Below are 14,917 nucleotides of genomic sequence, written 5' to 3' on the forward strand. Positions count from 1 at the left end.
TACTAGGAGCAAATATATCCAGATCGAACTGATTCAACGAGGTATAAAATTTAAGTATACAGCCAAGTTCCATTTCGGCGTACCAATCAACCTTTTTCTGGTTAGATTTGAGAGATGATGAGTTGAGCAATTTTGTTTGCTGTAGCGTTTATATTTGCATGAGAAATCAACTCTATTTTTATGGTTTGCCAATCAGTAATGTAGCAACCTTCCTGAAATTTTTTTACCCCATAAAAGTTTGAGCATAACCTGAAATACGAGTCAATTCTACGCAATTGAAGCGGTTATTTCTTTCTGCGGTCAAATTTTTAACTCGAAGAAAGAAAATTTTATGTCTCTTTTTAAATGTCATCCTTGTTAGTTTGAGCTCACTTTGTTTTGGGCATTTTTGGAAAATGTGTCATTTAAGTTTTTCATAGCTCGCATTCAATCCTTTTCTAACCACAACACTTTGTTTATTTTTGCCTCTAGGTTTTCTGATGTTAACGCCTCAGTCCACTTCGTGTTTTATACCAGGATGGCTACTGTCTCTGCAACACACTCGTACGGTCTTTAAGTGTCTGAATAAATACAGGTAAACTGCCTGAAGTAATTAAGTGATACTAAAACGCTGACGATTTTGAGTTTCAACACTTGCATTTAATTACTTTTTTTCGACTGAACATACCACCTGTAAAATAAGATTAATAACTATTGACCGATTAACGATTGAATAATTTGCGAAGAGCGAATTTAAAAAAATCCTTAACATCGTTTAAAAAAATCCTTAACATCGACAATCGTGGTTGACTTCGATAAAGCTCTAATTTCAATCCGGCAAGGAAATGAAAGCTGGGCTACAATTTGGACTTTCTCTGCATGAAAGCCATAACGGCCTGCATACACTCTTCTGAAAGCCAGCGTTCTTCAAGTAAAGTAAACTCCTTTTCGTTGGCTCCATGTAACAAATCGCTGAAAAAAATCACGTATTAACTGCTTGGACAACAGTAGAGCCTGAAAAAAAAAAAAAAAAAGAACAGATCACTTTTTGAATGATAGTGTAAAACATTGATTGGTCGTCTGAAATAACCCATCACACGAGGCCCCTACCATCTACAGTTAAATATAAATGATTGTGATAAAAATTAGAATTGATAAATAAAATATGGAAAGTCCTCTCCTATCTTCATCACTATGATTATATGTTACAATAAAACTTGAGTAAAGCAGGATGCCTTTAATTGTTTTCAGGCTGAAGGGAATACACATAAGAACACTGAAGTTTTACTCTCAGGCTTCTTTCAACAATTTATTGAGAGAAGCCATATGGCTGGGAATATCTTTAAGAGATTACACAAAAAAACCCCTTCCCCCACCCCCTCCCCCTCCTTCAAGTAGCATGTCTCCAAATGCTACAGCAACTCCATTGTAGAGGGCACCCTGCTGTGAAATTCTACAATTCAATTTTCTACCTTGGGGGGGGGGGGGCAGCTTGGCCATTGCTTGTATTCTGTTCTGAACTTCTTCTGTGAACTTGTCATGGGAGAAAACATCTGTAACCAATCCACAGTCTCTTACTTCAACTGCTGTCAGTTTGCATCCAGAAAGCAACATTTCATTGGACTAAAGAAGACGAAGAATTCACGGTGTAATTTCACAAATTATGACAATAACTTAAGATATGCTCTTCAACTCAACAACTTAGACAAAGGTTTCAACAGAAATTAGAGGTAAGTCAATGTACTTTTGCAGGTCCCATTATCCTAGAGAACACAAATGAGTAATATCTTTCAGGTAAGAACACTGAAGTTTTACTCCCAGGCTTCTGTCTACAATTTATTGAGAGAGGCCATATGGCTGAGAATATCTCAAAGAGATTACAAATAAACCCCTTCCCCCACCCCCCTCCTTCAAATAGCATATCTCCAAATGCTACTGCGACTCCATTGTAGAGGGCACCCTGCTGTGAAATTCTATAATTCAATTTTCTACCTTGGGGGGCAGCTTGGCCATTGCTTGTAATGTTCTGAACTTCTTCTGTGAACTTGTCATGGGGTAAAACATCTGTAACTAATCCACAGTCTCTTGCTTCAACTGCTGTCAGTATCCGTCCAGCAAGCAACATTTCATTGGACTAAAGAAGAAGAAGAATTCACGGTGTAATTTCACAATTAAAACAATAACTTAAAATATGCTCTTCAACTCAACAACTTATACAAAGGTTTCAACAGAAATTAGAGGCAAGACAATGTACCTTTGCAGGTCCCATTATCCTTGGGAACATAAATGAGGAATATCCTTCAGGGCTTTGTCCTAGCTCCATAAATGGTGTGTGAAATGTAGCTTTATCTCATGCATAGATCAAGCCAAACAGGCCCATGATTGTTATTGATATTCCCTCAGCAGGTCCATTGACTGCAGCAATCAGAGGCTTAGGGAAGTCCATAAATTGTTGTACAAAGTTCCTGTCATAATGGTAACAACAAAAAGTCATACTTGATTTGCATGTACAAGTAAGACTAGTGTGTCATAAGATAAGTAAATATTGCATAAATGGAAGACAATGAACTCCTAATTTCACAAGGTTATTGCAGAAAAAGATTTCCAAAGTGGATGGTAAGGCCCCTGTTCTAATAAAACAATCAGTGGATCAAAAAGAAATGAATTTTAGTCTCCACCCCATAAATGTTTTGTTCGGTTTCATTTACATCAGCTGTTCTGACTTAATGGTTTGAGGTAGTCAATGATGAGTTTGAGGGAGACTTAAATATCTTCTATCTATTTTTTAACAGTAACTGCTCCTTGACTAAAAGGGTTCATAACAGCAGTTTTCTGGACATCTGTTACATAATGTTAATTCTTCAGCTTGGACTCTTTTGGAGTTCAACAGACTTTTAATCAATGGGCATTAAGTGACTGTCCATCATGGCACGCACATGGTGGAGAGTCGCTTAATATGGGTGAGCTACTTCCACAAGACACTACATGTATGTGAGATAAAGATGCATGATGCCATACTGAGGAATGAGTACTAAATCAAAATTCACATATACTGCTACACACCATAGCCTCTCAGTCCGCAAGTCAGTATGTAAATGGTTCCTGCCCTTGCACCTCTGTCAACTTCCCAATCTTATCACATCTGTCAACACAGAGACCATAAGCACTTTGAATCTCACTCTTCTACATACCAGGCTCTGCTCCATCAAACAAGTAAGGGTGGTTTGTACACTTTCATAGCTGCATTAGAATGTTCAGTAGCCGCATCTTGTCTGATTTCCCAGCTCCATTTACCACATCAATATCCTTTATCAAGATCTTAGTGTACCTAAATAGGCAATAGTAATATCAAAGATTATTGCTATACACTTATGAATAAATGGTTAAGAATATATGAAAGTCATATATTTGAACTGCGGATAAAGACGTGAATGAAAGTGATCCTCGCAGTAATGTGCACTACTTAGGCAGTAGTGAAAATAAGGCCTGAAAAAAATTCAGGCCTGTACGGGATCCCGTACAGGCCTGAATTTTTTTTCAGGCCTTATTTTCACTACTGCCTAAGTAGTGCACATTACTGCGAGGATCACTTTCATTCACACTTATGAATAATGCTCATCAAGGGCTTTCATCTTAGTTAATTTCATACTACAATTTGGTTGAGTTAGGTAGGCAGTTTTTAATGTTACCATCTTGCAATTTGCAGTTTTTGAAGCAGATTTCAGATTTGGTGTACTATTGGCTGGTTTCCATTAAAAAGAGACCTGCAATTAATTCCTTGACCCTAAGAGTGACCAGCAACTAATTTCTCCTTACAATATCACCCCTAATTCAAGAAAATAATCATCAACTAAAGAAGCTTTTGACAGTTAAACAAATTCTCCCTGTCAGCCCCTCAGGGAATGTATAGAGAACAGTATGGAGAATATGCATACTGATGTTAGGATGTACATGTAAAGGGCAATTAAATCTACAATTTTATTGGGAATTATTTCAAGGAACAGTGAAGGAAGCAGTACCAATGTCTTTGCATCTTTGTGAGTCCTACATAGATCTTTGTCTCCTTCTTTGGGAGAAGTCGTGTTTCAACATCAGCCTTGACACCACGCAGTAAGAATAGTCTTAGAACCTATGATGAAAACAAAATTATTCACTATGAGTGTTTTGACATGTTGGGGAAAAAAGATAACTGGACATTTTTAGACAACAATTTTATCATATCACACCCTGTTTAATGGAAAAGTATGCTGAAAAAAACCTAACAAAAGCTAAAGTCTGTTAGCATTTTTGTTAGAAACTTAAAACCTTGTACTTCACAAATGAGCAGCCAACTTGCAAACAAAATGAAATTTTGCACATCACAGGTAAGCAGCAATGTTTGAAAACAATAGGGAAATAAGAGCATCCAAGGTCAATTTTTTAACACATTTGAGGACAATTTTCATACATATGTTATTCGGGAATCATGTATGGTATACATGTATGGTTCCTGGATAATACTTAAAACAATATGAAATGAGGTTTACAACACCAAAGTTGTCTCCTTGGCAGTTACATCATATCATGCAGTACTTACTGAATGAAGACGTTCCACAAGTTGTTTTTCTCCCACAAGGGAATTTGTGTTTAACCAAGCATTAAAATCCTAGGAAAGAGCCCAAAACAAATTAAATGATGTCCTTAAAACTAAAACCATGCTAAGCAGCTAGTTACCTGTACTTATTTCAAGTAATTGTAAGCTTCCTCTAAAATTTTGCTTTGTTCTGAGCAGCATAGGTGATTAGCCTTACAAAAATAAATCATTCAAGTTCCCCAATACATTTAGTCTTTTTATACTGGACCAACTTACATCAGATGAGCTAAAAACATCTGGCAATAGAAAGTTCAGCAATGACCACAGCTCATGAAGATTGTTCTGCAAAGAAGTTCCTGTCAGGAGCAACTGATTTGAGGAATGGAGTTCTCACACAATTTCTGGAGCTGGAAACAAGATGAGAAACATAGTGTTAAACCACAGAAGTAAAATGTGGCCACCACACTTGGTATATACATACCTTAGACTTCTCATTCTTAATTCTGTGTGCCTCATCAATGATGATATACCTCCAGGCAAACTTCTTAAACACTGCTTTCTCTCCTATCACCATTTCATAAGATGTTATACAAGTGTCCCACTCTCCAGGGAGCATGGTGTCTCGGATAAATGCTGCCTAAAAATATACAATAGTACACTAACTTAGCCCTCTGACCCTTAAGAGTGATTAGTATCTAATTTCTCCTTACAATATCACCCCCAAATCACACATAAAGGTCACAAGAATAAAGGAAATGATCACCAACTTAAGAAGCTCTTGATTTGTATACAGATTCTCATTGTCAGCTCCTTAGGAAATGTATAGAAAACAGTACAGAGAATATACATACTGATATTAAAAATTTTGAGATTTTCCACACCTTTGGTGGACAAGGAAGGGGGGGATGCCATACACTTCCCTGTCCTCCACCTAAACCCAGCTTAGCAAAGTCTTGATTCACTTTCCTTTTTTTCCAGCAATTTACCTCCAACTCTAAATTTGTTCCTGGAGAACACAGACATGTTTAACTCACTCTTTGCTTTCGATTGCCAATGAGACAAACAGCTCGGATAGTCGGACACCACCTTTCAAATTCAGACATCCAGTTAGCTAATGTGGACTTCGGCAAAATAACAAGATGAGGACCTGCCATTTCTCTGAAATGCTTTATGTACCCAAGCAAGGAAATGGTCTGCAAAGTCTTACCAAGACCCTGTTACAATAAAAAAAAATTAGTTAATGTCTTAAGCCTGCTGGTGAATTAGCCCAAGAGCTTATTTTGCTTTTTTTTTTTTTTAGCAAGAAGGCAAAATATTATCCATCATAGATTGTCGTAACAAATTCCTCATGGGAACTCAGGACACTCAGAAAAAAAAGTGATGTTAATAATTTTCTCACCATCTCATCAGCCAAAATTCCATTGATTCCATTCTCAAACAGTGAGATAAGCCAGTTAAGACCTCTTCACTTATAATCTCTCATTTCTCCATTCTTGATGTCTACCAGAAAATACAAAGCCTTTGAGTTAATTACTGCAACATTTCAAAGCACAGGACTTCTAGAGACAAAACATGTTAGTAATAGCATTTTAACTCCTGTGAGTGACCAAGACAGAATTTCTCATTTCTATATCTATAAAATATCATACAGGCAAGTGATGAGAATAAAGAAAAATATCAATTATGGAATTACCCAATGATCTAATACCAAATTCTCCAAGCTAACATAATGAGAATCATTTGGCAGACAGTAAAGAGAATTACTAATGAGATCTTGGGAGTAAAAGAACCAGAGTGGCTCTGAAAAAACCCTTTTACTTTTATGCTTCTATTCAGTCTTTGAACTTGTTGCTGATTTACTCACACTTATATGTGATTTTTTTGCTTTTGCTCTTAAGCAAATACAAGCAAGTTTTTTGTTCTAGTTTAAAGGCTTGAATGTCTGTAATTAGAGCATTTTGAAAAATTGTGTTAAAGTACACCTGAACATGATATGGAAATTGCCTGAGTGCTCTTTGTAACCAAAAAAATATGTTATGTCTCCTTATCTATCAGGAAAATTTCACTTACAGTGTGGATTCTGATCAAAGTGAATCTCAGATATCTGTGAGTGTTAATTTTGGCTGATCAGTTTTTCATCTTCTTCTTGCTCTATGCACCGATGCCGATGACTAAAACATTAAATAAGTTTTAAATTTAGACAAACTCTCCCAAACTCTGCAGTTAAGAGGAGTTCTATCCCTTAGAACTCATTCAAGCTAGTGTTAGCTAGAAAGTTTTCAGTTATATACCAGTTATCTTAAGATTCTTCATCTTTCAAAATTATTTACAAGCCCTGCAAATCTGTTGTGAAAAGGAGTAGCATGTTTCATATGGCCCATTTTCAATCACATACTTACTCCCCACAGTCAGACAACTTCCTTGATCTGCTTGGAAACTGAGGTGCCTTCATTTTCAATGGACTTGTTGACTGTTTCTTTGATCTCATTGTGTTCATGAAATGAGCAAAGATCTCTGTTCATTTCAGCAGGTAATTGAATCTTGTGGCCTTGTCTCTTTTCTAAAAACCACAAAAAGACAATTAGAGATCCTGAATATCTAATTAATACAATAACATTGTTTAACCATGACTATTCTCTTTTACTTGAAGAAAGCCAAGTTGATCATTTCCTATTTCACAACTCCTCAGATAAAAGAAAATTAACAAGAAATTTTACAAACTTTTATTAATTAACTAAACTTAAGCATTTCATACCTTTCCTCAGATATTTTATTGATCTGCTTTCCATCAATTTAAACTTTTCCAAAAAATGATTGAAATAAAAAAATGAGGGGAATTTTTTTTAAATTGATTATGGCAAATGAGGCAGGCATTGGAAAGGTAATGAACACAGAGTCAGTCATCTTGTTGTCCCAAACTGATCAAACATTTTTCATTTAGCCACAGCTTATTTAACCCATCAACTTCCAAATTGATTAACATGTAACTTCTCCCTATAATTTCCACACATTACCTATTAAACAGGTAAAGAGAATACTGAAACTAGAATAGAAGTTGCTATATTGATCTAACACCCAGTTCTTCTCACTAATTTACAAGGAGATGCATCATAACTAAAGGGAAGAATTGGCAATCAGAACTTGGAAGTTTAAGGATTAATTTGTTCAATATGGTTAGCAGAATGTGTCTTGAGTTGGAGTCCAATTTCTAGCTTTTATTTCAAAACTAGGACTTGTAGCATGATCATCACGCCCATTCAGGGTTGTTCAGAAATATTTGAAAATATCTTGATCAGCAATGGACAGATTGTTTTCAAACTTGTCATTTTGCTTCTCTGATGATTGCAGTTTAATAAAAAATAACTTTGTTGCCTTTTGGAATAATGTAAGAATTAAAAAATATTAAAGATACTGGAAAATATACCCAAATTATAAATGTAACGCGTAACATCTCATTTGCATAAACCCGAAAATAAAGGTAAATTTCGTACTCAAAACAACATCAATTAGAAACTTCCATTATGCTCATTTACTGAGTAGGGCTCAAATACACCTTATGCCAAGAGACAGCGTTAAATGTTCGTTTTTAAAAGAACAGGAATAAAAAACTTGAAGACAGTCGCTGTTGTTTGCTTGTGTAACGCAGCAGATCCAACAGAGCTTTGCATGGTACATGTGCGGGTCTAGCGTCTTGAATATACGCCTACAAAGAAAGTTGATTCGTCTGAGTAAGGTTCAAACACTTACTTACCCTCATCTAAAGTAACTTTTAAAAAGAGCTAACTGCAAAGAAGAAATAAGTGATTTTTGGTTTCGGAAACGATGTTATTGTTTATTTTTAAACACGGAAAATCAAACACCACTTACCTGCAAAAAGGCCTGTATTTCAGCTTTTACTTCACCTCGGTTGCTGAGACAACTCCCAAGCAAAGTTCATGTGTTCGACTACAAATCCCCAAAGTTTTACAGCCATACATACAATACAAACGAAGATATTCAAAGCAAACTAAATCGGAAACCTAAATTCACTCTCGCTTTGTGTTTATCAATGTGTAACGATCAAATTTCAAGCCCGCTCTACATTGAAATCCGCACAAATAGCGCTCGAAAACGCTAAACTTCGCCTGATTTTCTCGTTGAAATCAAGCAACAAACATCGAAGGTCTCCTATGTAACCTCTCCTCTATGTCTGCAGGGATTAGGCAAGAAAACATGACATACAAACTTGATGTAAAAAAAGTGCGTTTGTTTTGGCTGGCACTGTGCGGCATGTGTGTGGAGAACTAAAGAGAAAGAGGAATAACATTTACAAAGTCCCTGTAGATGTCAATGAAGAAATAATTGCTTCTTTGTAAATCTAGAGATAGTTGAAATATAATTTTTTTTTGTAACTCAGCCATTATGGCCAGTGAAATCTAGTGATAAAGTCAAATGCCACGCCCGCAAAGGATTGTGGGTAATCAGTTATTAAGCTTTAAAACCGAACAAACATTGAAATCTTCACTAATTCTTTTTAGAACGTAAATTAGCAAGTATATCTAGCAAATAAAAGTATTTTTGGCATACTTTTTACATTTCATGAAAATACCCTATGTTACACATTTGGGCATGATGATTGTGCTACAAGTCTAGATGGAAATTTAGTCATGTCATGTAGCTATTCAAGCTGTTCATACCAGTTTTTCTTCATATTCCTGAGAGGCATCTTTGAGTGGTCCAGGTTGTGCTTTAGGTTTGGGGGTTTTTTCTTCACCTCCTTCATCACCAGACTAAACAAAGATATAAACCCCCCCCCCCAAAAAAAAAAGTTATCAACCTATAAACTTACACAGAAACTAAATTATCTACCTTTCATGACTGACACAAGAAATATCAGATATCCACTGTTTCATAAGGAAACAAACCTCTTGAGAGAATCAGTGACTTGAGAAATAAGCGATTTCTTTACTTCGTCCTAATTTTATTTATTTATGGTACACCTTGAGATCCATGGTGAAATCTCCTTACAACATCAGATTGTTACAAAATGCTTGTACAAAGATAATGAAAAGTGAATGATATATTCAGCTTGAAGACTGGCAAGTTGTCTTGATACACAAGTGGTAGAGCTCCATTATAATAACATTAGAATGAAACTGTAACGATTCAATAACTAGGAAACAACCCGCGATGGGTTGAGGTAAAGTAATTCTGAGGATACAATTGGCGTAGTTTAAATACAATGACCAAATGTAGGAATCCATTCACAACCACTAAAAATAAATTCCCCGGTTTGAGATGATTCTTTTAACACGACAAAAGTTTCTGTTACTAAAGTTATACAAGGCAAATATGCGCGTATAGAAGTTTACTGTTTCACTTTTGATAGAAACAAAGACTTTCTTAGCTCCTTGGCCTGTCAAAGCTTTTTTTAGCTGCGTAAATTTCGGGTCTTGTGGATTTTAGTCTCAATCCAAATTAACCATTCTTACCTGGATAAGATCAAAAAAACTTAAGCACTTAAATCAATAGAAGTGTACTGGATACATCCAGCTGAAATGCACCTGGCTTTGTTTGCATGCACGAAAGAATTGGCGTGACTTGAGAGCATTTACTCGTGAAATCAGCTAACTCTAAGCTCAATTCCTGTAAATTTGCCCCTAAAATGAGCCATTCAGTAACTTTTACCTCTTCTGGTGTTGTACTTTCGCTGCTGGACGATTCTCTTCGTCGTAATAATGTCTCAAATTATTATTATAAATTTGGCGGACTCTTCCAGTGACACCATTTGCAATTTACCAACAGTCAAGCGACGTGATTGAACCAGACATGAACATTATAACATGCTTTACATGTGAAGAATACATAATTGAGTTTAAATCAAGGAGATTTCGCTAAATTTTGTATGGCTGTTTTCTTCACCTTCGTCGATCTTAAGTTTCTTGTTCAGCAGAGTTTTAGCTTAACACTGTAGCCGCTAAGACCTACGCTTGCAAAGGTAAACGAAACTTAGACACCGATTTTTTATTTTTACAGTAGCTTAAAGCCTCACTGGAAACTATTATCTCATTTTGATTCTCTTTTTCTAAGTTCAAGATACATAGAACAGCGAAGCTCTTGGAATGAAGGCAGACAATAAGGTTATTTATTTACTTATTGTACACTACAACTCTTTTTCAATCAGCTCTGTTTCTTGCAGGGATTGTCAGTGCTGTTATTGAATCAAAAGATGACTGAAAGCAAAGCATGGGAAAAGGGTCTTGTGATGGAACTTTTCAAATCAGATTATTTCTCGGAACGGGTTGACAACAGAGTTACAGTAATGGCTGGTTTGTCAAATAAGTTAAATACTTTAGTTATCTGCCATATGGAGTGGAATCAATGTGCAGATGACCCAGCTTTTATTTTCCGTTATTTTTAATAATTTTACATGGTATAAAGACCATATCTCCTTCACACCTTCACCAGGGTTCAAAATTAGCTTCACAAGATGAGTTCCAAGTGACCACTAAATATTATTTTTTCCAGTCTCTGAAATTCAAATATAAAGGTTTCAATTTATTCCTACTTGTGAACAGTAACCAGTGGAGTCTGGGGTCTAGATTGCAATAGACATGAGCACCAGTGGGACTTAAATTTTATTTATTTACTGGCAACTAAAATTTCTTCTTCAGTTTCCACACCTTGACTGGAAACATATCATGCTCTTACCTTTTCAAGTCCCAAAGAGGAGCCAAACCTCAGAGCTTTGAATTTTTGTAGTTAGGGGCTATACAAACCCTTAATTCAAGGAACTCATTGGTGAAACACAAAATCATAAGTCACATACTATGACCCAGTATGATGATTACAATCAACACCTGTTTATATAAAAGGCTGTGAAGATACCTTTTGATTTCTCCTGTGAGTCAAAAAGTTAAAGGATGGGGGGAAAGAGAGGTTCCCACCCAAGCCTTCAAGACCTTTTTTTTGCTAACTGTAAATAATTTAGACACTATTAAGAGCTTTGTTTTTCCTCACCAAAACCAACATTTTCTACTGGCCAAAACTGATAAGTATTATTTAGGATTTTTAATAACCACTGACTGTAAACAAAGGGAATCCATTTACAATTGCAACATTTTGTCATTCACTTTATTTTCCCAAAGGACCCATTTGATGAAGCTTGTTATAAAATGAAAAAAGTCAAACTAAGCTTAGACAGCCATTCCCTCTCCCAAAATAATGTATTACCAACTGTTGAACTGCTCCTATGCAAGTGGTCATGGCCAATCTTTCAGCTTCACCAGGAACTCTTTTCAATCTGGATGCACTGCTTTTGTTGGGTCAAGAAAGAAAATTTAAGGAATACAAATTCAAGGATAAAGCCTTAAGATGATGTATATTGTGATTTGTTAGTAATTATATATATCAGACATTATATATATCAGACCTTGTTATAGGCCCTTTTCCTAGGGTCCCATAGAAAAATAGAATGAAAGACAAAATTTTTGCAACTGTGGATGAATTCTTGATATTTAGGGTCAGTAGCTCTTGATCACCTTTTTTATTTAATAAATTGGGTTACTTGTCCCCTTTTGATTTGTTTGGTCATTTTTGTAAGTTCTTAGAGGTTACCAAATCTAACTTAATTATTACAGATTCTAGAGGACACAAAATCTCTCATCAAGCATTCCTGCCAAGAGATGATTGACAATGCCAACCATGAAGAATGTAAATTATTTCTAAAATATCTTGGAGATGATAAAGTGTTAGACACTGAAAACAAACTGGCTTCTGTATGTTATTACTTGATTTGATTATTATTGTCATTAATATTATTATTGTTTTGAGGTTGTATCTTTCAAACAGATAATGTTGCATTTGCTGTATACTTAAAGGCACTACAGTGTTTCACTCTCTATGAAGGTAAAATGTTACCCTCTTTTTTAACTGCTTTTTGTCAAATTTTTTAACATAAGTTTTTTTCTACTATTTTCATATTTAATACCTCTTCTGAGTGATATTCTTTCAGTTACCTTTGGTTTGCAGTTAGTTAATGATATAATAATGGCAGACCCAGTGTCCAGCAACACATTATTAACATCCACTACATGTCAGTGTACTTACCCCTTCACATTGTACTTTCTTGAAAAATAAACAGTCTTTAGATTGTTTGTAATAGAGACTTTAAGCAAACCACCATGGCAACAGCAACAAAAGCATGACTGGACAAAAGATTCAGTGAGCACACAAATAGCTCAGTATGTACATTTTAAAATTTTATTTATTTTTTTATCTATTCTCTCAAACAAACAATATAAATCACCAAAATTTGCATGGGCTAAGAACAAAACCTCTGATGGCAAATTATTTACCTCTCATTGTTTAAAACTTGATCCTGCTCTCTTTTGTTATGACAAAGATGATGTCTTGCTCTGTTAGAGAGGGTAATCACATCCACCATCCATTTAGTGGACATTTTTGTCAGCTTGCCATCCTGATTTCTGAAGATCCCTAAAGATTTCTGTGATTTCACTCTCCACTTAGCTGGCTTTTTATCTAATCAACATTAGTTGAAGACTGAAGAACACACTCTTTTAAATTAAATTTTTTAAAAAACCCTTTTCTATTTTGTTTTTATTTGTGGGAATTTAAGAAGCAGGTTTTACATTAGTTTTGAAAGACCAAATTTATATTTCACACTCAGGCAACCCACAATTTATACTCTCTTAGTAGGGAAGGAAATTTGTGAAGCACCTCTGATATTAAATTTTTCTTTCTGTGAAGTCCTCACCACAAATTAATGTGTATTTTTTAGAAGGAAAAAATCCACTCTGAAATATATTTCCGATTAATTTTTCTTTCCAATTATCAAGTTTTCTTACTGTTACAACAATCTTCATGTAAAGCCAGATTAATTTCTTCTACCTGGGAGGGACGTTGATGTTTTTAACTAGTTTGTGATACAGACTTCTTTTGTTGTGTCTGTGAAAGGTTGCTTCTCTTATCCTTTTGGTACTATTTTCGTGGCTGGTTTCACAAATCTGGGATTCTTTGTAAATATTTTAACAAATTTGAAGTTTATTTTATTGAAAAATACTTTTTGATAATTTCTAAATTAGAAACATATTTTGCTTTTTGAGTCTACAGCATTTCAATTGATAGTATGGTTACAGCATCAAAAGCAGAAATGAAGAACTTAATTAGTAAAGAAGGTTTTTGAAACTAGCTTTTATGAGGTGCTAAACAGAGCAACAAGATTTAGATCGCACTTCCTTGCAAGAATTGTGAGTTTTCACCCCATTGTCTCTCTTCATGTTATTAGCTAGAAGTTGTTCAGATTGTGTTTAATTAGTTTTTTCCATCCCTAAGATGACAATATAAATTCTCTGCACTGTTTGCTATACATTTCTAGGAATTTTAGCTTTCAGAATTTGGTGTTAGATCAAGCAAATACCCACAGATGTTAACTATTATTTTTCTGATCACCTTTCTGCTTAATAATGCATTGTATTGTAAGTAGAAACAATTTATTGAACACCTGTGGGAGTGAAAGGGTTTTTATTATGGAGGGGGGGGGAGGTTAACCTAAATATATAATTTCTTGTTTTTATGTAGACGCAGTCATTATGTTGCTGTAACATACATTGAAATGAGATTAAAAGATTAGTTTGATTAAAATGCTTGGATGCACAGGAATTGTAATTACTTGGTTTTTTAGACCAGGATTGTACAAATTTTTTAATTCTTCCTTATTAAGTGTTAAGAAATGATATAAAGACCTGAAAATATTACAGGAAATAAAAGGAAAAATAAAATGGGGGAGAAGAAGTCTCTACTATTATTCCTAAGCTGCAACAAGTGGTTAATTCCAGGTGGAAATCTTTATGATCTTTTGCTTCTTGTTGTTCTTTTTACTGAAATAATTCCTCTCTGTTTCCTGATCTGATTTCTTTTGTTTAATTAGTAGTTTATTTTGACCCTCAAGGTCTTCTGATCTCATAAACATGAGATCAATTACATTTTCATTAAATGTTCCACCAGACTAAGTTTGGCCAAAATTTTAAATAGGAGGCTAAAAACTTTTTCACATTCATTTCATGTCTGTGACAAATTACACTAATTTGTAAGATATTTCATCATTGGTTTTAGGTGTGGAGTGGAATTCTGTTTTTTATAATTGGAAGGAGAAAGTCAATAATATGGGATATGAGGAGGGTTTTAAGAGGAATGCTGCATACCCCCACTCGCAATTTTTTTGACTATACTCTCATCCCCTGTTCAGGGTTAGAGGATTAGATCTTCTCTACTGGACTTGAAGCATTTTTCTTAGGTAAATTTACTTTATTTTTGTCTGATATTGGGAAGGCTACATTTCCCCTTTTCTCATGGTATTTCACTTTG

General features: G+C 35.1%; 1 protein-coding gene, 1 long non-coding RNA gene and 1 pseudogene across 4 annotated transcripts in view; 1 reads left to right on the plus strand and 2 right to left on the minus strand.

Moving 5' to 3' along the window:
• LOC131798780 (NACHT, LRR and PYD domains-containing protein 12-like) overlaps positions 1–14,917 on the minus strand; it is a 46,141-nt gene that overhangs the window by 7,688 nt on the left and 23,536 nt on the right. The window lies entirely within an intron of this gene.
• LOC136276944 (SWI/SNF-related matrix-associated actin-dependent regulator of chromatin subfamily A member 5-like) lies at positions 372–8,309 on the minus strand (annotated as a pseudogene).
• Positions 10,294–13,097, plus strand: LOC131798782 (uncharacterized). Of its 2 annotated transcripts, XR_010716127.1 has the most exons (4): positions 10,294–10,529; positions 10,731–10,860; positions 12,365–12,439; positions 12,675–13,097. It is a non-coding gene; the product is annotated as an uncharacterized lncRNA (long non-coding RNA). The 2 variants fall into 2 exon arrangements; XR_010716128.1 differs by lacking the exons at positions 12,365–12,439; positions 12,675–13,097 and having other exon boundaries at positions 10,731–12,109.

Source organism: Pocillopora verrucosa, chromosome 14 (genome assembly GCF_036669915.1).
Source record: "Pocillopora verrucosa isolate sample1 chromosome 14, ASM3666991v2, whole genome shotgun sequence".
Lineage (NCBI taxonomy): Eukaryota > Metazoa > Cnidaria > Anthozoa > Scleractinia > Pocilloporidae > Pocillopora > Pocillopora verrucosa.